Source organism: Orcinus orca, chromosome 13 (genome assembly GCF_937001465.1).
Source record: "Orcinus orca chromosome 13, mOrcOrc1.1, whole genome shotgun sequence".
NCBI lineage: Eukaryota > Metazoa > Chordata > Mammalia > Artiodactyla > Delphinidae > Orcinus > Orcinus orca.
In genome coordinates, this window is record NC_064571.1 from 72,900,189 (window position 1) to 72,908,717 (window position 8,529).

At 44.3% G+C, this 8,529-nt stretch overlaps 1 protein-coding gene across 2 annotated transcripts in view; it reads right to left on the minus strand.

Annotated features, from left to right (window-relative positions):
* NCOA1 (nuclear receptor coactivator 1) overlaps nt 1-8,297 on the minus strand; it is a 262,175-nt gene extending 253,878 nt beyond the window's left edge. For both annotated transcript variants that reach the window (XM_049695689.1, XM_033425290.2), the window contains exon 1: nt 7,927-8,297. The gene's annotated coding sequence lies outside the window, so the exon portion shown is untranslated. The remainder of the gene's footprint in view (nt 1-7,926) is intronic.
* Between the last annotated feature and the right edge of the window lie 232 nt (nt 8,298-8,529).

An 8,529-nucleotide genomic window follows, 5' to 3' on the forward strand; every position in this document is an offset into this window, starting at 1 on the left:
CTCCCTCCATTAAAATCATTCAATGTCTTACAACTGCACCTAGAACATCTGGTTCCCTCTCCCACTTCAGCTGGTGCCACCCTCCCGCTTGCACTTTCCCCCTTTATGATTCCCGAAATAACCCCAAGCGTCTCTGTCCTTTCATCTTTGCTATTTAATCTTCCTGAATATACTGCTCTCCTCCCCCTCACTCACACAGAAATCATCCCCTGCCTTCAATGTTCCTGTTCACCACGAAGTCCACCATGAAACCTGCCCCTATCCCTTTCAAATGAAAATAATTGCTCACTCTCCTGATTCCTCAAAGTACTATTTCAGTACCTCTCCCACAGCACTCATCACATTTAATTAGTAATATAGGTATCTGTGTGTCGTCTTATCACCTCTCTTGGGTCATCATCTCCTTACGGACAGGATCTATATCTTATCATTTAACTTCCCTATCTTTTAACAACACAGCACCTTGAACAAAGTAGGTACTCATATAACTATGTCTTGAATGAATGATTGAGTGGCTACTTAGAAATTCAATTACAGACTTCCTGTACCATCTGGAATGGGGAGGGAGGGAGGACTTAGACTTTGTAGAACAAATATCTTTTCCCTGGTTTCCTCCAAACAAACTCGGCAAAGTAAAGCCAGTATTACACATACAGGTACTTTCAAAAGGCAAGGACATTTCATCCTTCAACTATCTGGTCAAATATGGCATGATATCTGTGTATATGCAAACATACTCTCACAATAGAATATCTTCTACTGTTAAACAACCGAATCTATGCCTGATAATAAAAGCATGTAAATGTTTTAACCATATAAGCAAACTAAAAATGTAAGATGTAATATATTAAAGCTATAAGAATAAGACCAACCATTCAAAATACAAGTGGAAACACAGAGAATGACCAAGCAATTTATTCCAAATGAAAAAAATACCCTAAGCTTTAGCTATTTAAATACTAACAAAACATGAGAGGCAGAATTTTATTGCTAAGAATCCAAACCAACCATTCAAAGATAAGCTTACCTAGACAGAAGCACCAAAAAAATCAACATTACTAAGGTACAAAGGTGAGATCAGAAACAGCACAAAAATCTTAAAGTGATACTTTCATTAAGTAACTGGTACATCGGCTCCTGGATCATCAGAAAGCAATGGGGATGGCAGCAGTCTCTACTGCACATGTAGACAACAGAAAGGAGTCCAGAAAGTAACAAAGGGTTACAGTGTGGCCAAGTGTGGGGAGCACCTTGGAGAGAAGCCAATTTAGAGGTATGCTCGTGATTTCAGGTCAGAAGACCTGGACTCAAATGTCATCCCTAATACCTACAAGCTGTGCAATCTTATACCAGCCACTTAACTTCCCTGAGCTGCCTTTCCTTGCTTATAAAATGTAACATATAGAGCAAGCACAGTACCTGAGTACACTGTGTCTCGGAGACAGTCCTCAATAAATATTTGCTGACTCTGAATGAGGGCCATACAAAAAAAGCCAACATTTCTCTCCAGGCACTTTTGTACTTTTTGAGACAGCAGCCTTAATTAATTCCTGATTAATACCTTATTACAATATTTGACAATTTTTGGCCGAAAAACAAAAATATGCCTTTCCTACTAGCTTACACATTACTCAAAATCTTACTAAAATTATTAAAATTTTAAATCTCTTTGTAATAACTTTCAAATACAAGAAGTAACTCTCATAAAGAAGACTGGGAGCCAAATACCTGGGTTCTTGCCCAAGTAAAGACACTAACTATGTGACCCATGAAAATTACTATATTTGTCTGGCCTTAGTCTTCTCATCTATAATATTAACAAGGTTGTTCCAAATCACCATTAAGGGCCCTTTGCTCTAAATGTTGTGGTTCATGCCATCTCAAGGATTTTCTAATCTAATTAGGAAAGCCAATTCAACATACACTAAAAAGAGAAACTCTTCCAAAAAAAAAAAAAAGAAGAAGAAGAAGGAAAGGAAGAAAAATTTATTATACAGAACAAACTGATCCTTAAAAAGCTAAAAACAGGGGCTTCCCTGGTGGCGCAGTGGTTGAGAGTCCGCCTGCCGATGTAGGGGACGCGGGTTTGTGCCCCGGTCCAGGAAGATCCCACATGCCGCGGAGCGGCTGGGCCCGTGAGCCATGGCCGCTGAGCCTGCGCGTCCGGAGCCTGTGCTCCGCAACGGGAGAGGCACAACAGTGAGAGGCCCGCGTACCGCAAAAACAAACAAACAACAAAAAAGCTAAAAACAGAACTACCATATGACCCAGCAATCCCACTCCTGGGCATATACCCAGAGAAAACCATAATTCAAAAAGATACACGTACCCCAATGTTCACTGCAGCACTATATACAATAGCCAGGACATGGAAGCAACCTAAATGTCCATCAACAGAGGAATGAATAAAGATGTGATACATATATACAATGGAATATTACTCAGCCATAAAAAGGAACGAAATTGTGTCATTTGCAGAGACGTGGATGGACCAAGAGACTGTCAGAGAGTGCAGTCAGAAAGAGCAAAACAAATATCATATATTAATGCATATATGTGGAATCTAGAAAAATGGTATAGATGACCTTATTTGCCAAGCAGAAATAGAGACACAGACGTAAAGAATAAATGTTGGATACCAAGGAGGAAGGGGTGAGGTGGTGAACTAGGAGACTGGGATTGACATATATACACTACTATGTATAAAATAGATAACTAATGAGAACCTACTGTATAGCACAGGGAACTCTATTCAGTGTTCTGTGGTGACCTGAATGGGAAGGAAATCCAAAAAAGAGGGGATATATGTATACATATGGCTGATTCACTTTGTTGTACAGAAGAAACTGACACAGCAGTGTAAAGCAACTATACTCCAATAAAATTTTTTTTAATTTAAATGAAAAAAAAAGAACAAACCGGGTAATCGATGCTAAAGAAGTGTGATACAAATCAAGCTTTCTAGAGAACATACCAGCTTTGACTGTTCTTGAAGGTCATGCGATAAAGGAAAAAGGAATACAATTTAAATAAAGAAACGAAACATGTAAAATCAAAGAAGCAAGATATCTACAAGTGATTATAATACTTTCTTCACTTGTATAGCACTTTACAGTTTACAAAGCATTTCTGCATACGCCATCTGCAGCAAATTTTCTGGAATGAGAAATACAAGAACAGTTTAAATGATTTACATTTGATAAATTTGTCCAGAGAGTCTCCACTAAAAACAATAACATCAAAAAATATTTCAGCAAAGAATTTTTTCAACATTTATATGTAGGATGAATTAGAGAGGCAAATGCATGCAGGCAAACAGCTATAAACCTACAAATCATAGAATTTCAGCACAAGAAGAAATGTGAATTCAGACCAATATGCTCATCTAATGATAAAGAAACTCAGGCCCACAGAGTTCATGTGATGCTAGTTACTCCATGTGCAAAATGACAGGAGGACCAGACTGTAGAGGCAGAAATAAAGGGGGAGATGCAAGAAACTGCAAAGAAAAGAATCAGATAATCTGATGATGGATTAGGCAGTGATGTGTTTAGGTTATGGAAATGTAGAAAACATTATTAAAGTCTTAACTACCTGCCAATCATTATGCTAGACATATCTTGTTATTTAACACAATAAGTTAATTTAAAGGTCACAACAATATGAGTTTAAGTACATTATTCCAATTTTAAGCACGAAAACCTGAGGTTTACTGTGGCTAAATAACTAGCCCAAGGTTACATCCACTAAGTAAAAGAGCCAGGGCACCATTCCCGTGTCTGAAGTCAAACATCCATTCTCAAAAGCAGCTTAAAAACTGCCTCAAAATTACAAGGCAAAAATGAAGTAGCACTCTGGAAGCATTGGATAAACCAGTGTTATTAGACTTCTGGCCCTGTTAATAGGTGTATTTCACTTCTGTGCTTGCAGCTATTGTTATGGATCTCATCTGTCTGTTCCCAGTGATCAGGTCCAGGACTTCTCAGTAAAGCCCAACTTCCCACCCTCCACACTGAAACATACCCGTGGGGAGAGATTAGATCAAAATATATCTAAGATGAGGGTGACTAGACTGATTAATGTGAAGTCTTCTACAACTCCTCCAGTGACTATAGCTTCTGTTTTGGCATAAGCTATTTATCTTCAAAATATGATAACTATACTAAGCTTTTCTAAAAGCCTGTCATTTCAAGGAGCCTCAAAAATACTGTGTTGCAGATGGGGGAATGGGGGAGGAAGCATGGATTCAACAACCAATTCTACTTGCATTTCTAGAACCGGACTTAAATGTTGGTGTCAGTGTTTTGTAATAATTCTTCTTATTCAACCATGTATCTTGCAGAAATATAAAATAATAACTTATGTTAATCCAAATACTGTGCACCCACAAAACATCATCTGGAATTCAACTAAAGGAAAAAACCTGCATCTCCTCCTTAAACTAAGCAACCAAGAATGGTACACAGTTGCCATTAGGCCATTTTATGACCTCTGACCCCATATGTTGAGAGAGAGGCGCAAAGTCTAAGTAAAACACAAAGAAGAGAGAAAGAAAGGCTTGAAATGACTAGACCTCACCTCCAATGGTAAGAAAAAAGGTTAGAGACCATAAGGTCCATCCTTAGTGACCAATAACCAAAAGCTAAGCTACTGGTTAACCTGGGAGAGAAGCAATGAAGAAGTCCTTTCCTACAGTCTAGTCTGTCCAACTCATAGGAAAGTTGTACAAGGTGGGGAGAAATTTGTATGGTTCTGCAGCCCAAAACTGGATATAGTGCTCTGTCATTCAACTCCTGAAACACATGCACTTCACCCAATCCCACACTCTTCTGCACCTGATATTTGGAAGTAATGTAAAATGGAGCCCACCACATGTTCCTGGACCTATGCTAGGAAAGCAGCTGATGGCCCTCTGAGAATTCCTGTGATTATCACAGGCAGAAAGTAAAAATCACTGCCAAGACAATAATGAGAATCCTGGGGATCTCCTCGCCCCATGACTTAAGAAGATTCTACTCAGTGGTGTGTGTGTGTGTTGACCTCCCATACTTGCCCTAAAATGAAAGCTATTTTAGGCCATATGGTTTAAGACCAACCAACCCCAAAAATATGCAACATATTCAAACAATATGTTGGAGCCCTTGGGGGATAGGGCAATAAAGACAAACTTAACTAAGGAACAAAGGTAGTATGTAAGAGAAGTTATGTGAAATCGATGAGGACAGAGATGTCCTTTAAAAAGAATTATAAACCATACTCTGATATACAGTCCAATAGAGAAAAGATTTTCAAAGAATGTCCAATATCCTTTCTTCCCCACTCCACCTTTCAGCACCTCTATACCACCCTCATCACCTACTCAACATTTAGTCCTGGTGAAGACCAATCACTGGATTAGCAGGATCAACAGTACATGCAGAGAACATTCCATCCTGGGAACAACATCTTTAAATTATTTAGGCTTGTTTAGCACCCTTCTGTATAGAGTAAAAGCATGAAATTTTGCCAGTGCTTTCACAATATACACCAGTCAACACCATAGCAACCCAATCCTCTGCCCACCAAAAGATTAACACATACAAAGAAAACAGGAAATTCAACAAAAATTAAAGTTTGACCCTGGACTCCCTCAACAGTTAAATTGTCTTAAAGAGTGGCAGTATCTTTATACCACACCCACTTCATGCTACCCTTACAGCTTCCTGGCATAAGCAAGTTCTTGGTATTATACAAACTGCTGCTTCTGTTTCCAGCCCAGATTTCTAGAAATGAAACCCTGGAATTGAAGGAGAAAGAAAAACAAATGTTGGCAGAAAGAGGCAGGAAAATGCATTGTCTATATAATCCCAGTTTAAGTGGAACAATCACCATTAGTTCCATCAAGCACTTTTTTTCAATAAAACCACTTACCAAAAATGCAGATCTAAAATACTCCCTTGGCTTAAACCACACAAAAAGTAATTTAAAAGACACAATCCTACAGATTTTCTCAGAAGGAAATGAGAAAAAGATCAACTATAAACTATGTAAAATTCAAATTCTGCACCTTAAAATTCAAACTTCATTGTGAGTTAAATAGATGAAATAAATAACCACTGCAAAATGTTTACAAAAATCAAACCAAATGCCTGTTCTTATAAGCAGCATCCCTGCATTTTCTCTCCAAACCATATATTCCCTATTCAGGCCCCCCTTTTGATCCATTGTTCCCAAAGGATAAAATCTGAATAAGAAATAAAGGGAAACCATTTCCAACGCTAGTTCACAAAACCAAATTAGACCCTTCCACAGAGTACACGAGATAAAAAAGAAACACTTGCAGTTGCATCTGTTTATGACATAGCTCAAGGAATGCCCATTTATTAAGCTGAATCAAACCTCACTGCTACTTTTAACCCAAAACTATTTCTAGTTCAAGAGCCAAAAGACCCAAGCAAACACTCTTTTTATATTATTCTCAACATGAAATCTGACCCCCTTCCTACTACATCACAGCTTCTGTGAAACAAGCTGAGAGGCCCCTTTGGCCAACTTTTTTTTTTTTTTTTTTTTTTGAGACTAACCTTCAACCAATTCCAAAACTGAAGACAAACCTCAAACAAATTTAACCCCTGAACTCCATCCCTTCAGCTGTACAGTATAATCTAAGCTTCACCGCAGCAATGTTTTACACAGACCCTTGAAGATTTCTTAATCACTGAAGTGAAAGCCTCAGCCCTCACAAATCGTCGCCACAGAGATTACTCTTGGCATCAACAGAAGGTGCTGGGACTGCAATTCACTCCAGAACCCTTCATTCACCACCATCATGCTCCGCATTAAAAAGTCACCGTCTCAAAAGAAAAAGAATGTCACCTTCTCCACAAGGACACCTGCCTCTTCAACACCTACAGTGAACGAAGAGAGCCCAGCCTGAAAGGCTAAAAGATCCTCCAGCTTAAAGTTTTCCTCCCCACCAAACTGCAGCCACAGCGGCACGGACTCTCCTTGTCACACATACAGGCTTTATTGTCAAACCCTCCGTCTCCCTCTAACATCGTCAAGCGAGGCAGTGTCTAGTCTATGGGAGTGACTGCTTTAAAAACAAAAAACAAAAAACAACACAGCTGGGTAGTAAGAGCAGGGACCCTGGTGTCCGGTTTCTCCATTTCTCTTCCAAGCGACTAGGGAATGGCTCGAGTTCTGTCGCTGACCATTAACCCATCCCACTTCTCAGTCTTCCAGCCAACATGTTTGCTCCCCTTTCTAAATCCTTTCAGCAGAATCCGACGAAGGGGACCAAACCCTAAACATAACAGGAAAATCTCACTTATCCATCCCGTTTCTGCCTCCGAAATGCCTCGTCTGGAGAAGGGTAAAGCAAGTGCGCGGGGGTAAACAGAAGCGCCGTCGGAGGCTGCGCTTACAAGAAGACTCGCCACGGTCATCCCCATTTCGCAGTCCCGGCAAGCGAGACTCAGAGAGGTTACCGGGCTTGCCAAGGTCACCGCGCTCGCCGGGGCCGAGGGGCGCCCGCGCCGACTTCCGGCTCCCCCTCTCGGCGGCGGGGAGCGCCCGCGGGCTCGGGGCGCCTCTCCCCACGCCGGGCCGGCGGCCGCGAGCCTCGCGCACCCTCCGCGGATGCTCGCCCCGTCCGCTCTTAACTAGGGCAACTGGGAAACGGGGCAGGGAAGTCGCTGCTGCAGCAGTTTCCATCCGCGGCGCAGCCCCCAGCTGGTGCCCGTGACAGCTGCGACCTCCGCCCCCTCCAGCCGCGCGAGGCCGAGGGAGAAGTCGGGGAAAGTGGGAGGGGGAACGGAGCGAAGAGAAAGGAGAGCGGCGGGCGGAGGGGCACCAGCTGCTCCCGCCCCCTAGGGCCTCGGCGGCCGCGCGGCTCGTGACAGCTGCACCCACCGGGAGGCTCGGCGCCCGCCGCCTGCCACTCACCTGCCGCCGCCGCCTCTGGGCCGCGCTGACGGGCGCCGCGCTCGCCCGCGACCGTGGCGGCGCCGCCGCGGCCTCCGCCGCTGCTCGGGCTGGGAGCCCGCCGCCGCCGCGGCTCTCCGGCCCCCTCCTCCGGAGCAGGAGTCCCCCCGCAGGGGGATGCAGAACGGACCGGGCGCAGGCTGCACTCGAGGGAGCAGCAGGGAACAGGGCAGTCGAAGCGCTCGAGGCCGCGGTTCAGCCGTCTGAGGGGAAGGCTCAGAGAATCGCCTCAGATTCCCGCTCGCCTGGCCTGAAAAACAGGCATTTCAGCCGCTCTCCGCGGCCGCCATGTTCTCCTCCTCCTCCTCCTCGGCTACCGCCGCCGCCGCCGCCGCCGCCGCCGCCACCGCCCCCCGCTCGCGGCCCCGCCCCCTCCGCGCCCCGCCCCGCCCCGCCCCGCCTGCTCCCGGCCGCCCCGCCCACTTCCCGCTGTCCTGCCCTCTGCGCTGCCCTCTGCGCTGCCCCTGCGCCCTCCGGCCGGCCGGGTCGCCGCGATCCGGTGCCCGCGAACTCCGACGGCGCTCCGGGGGCAGCCAGTTCCCCGCCCGCCGGGCAGCGAAACGA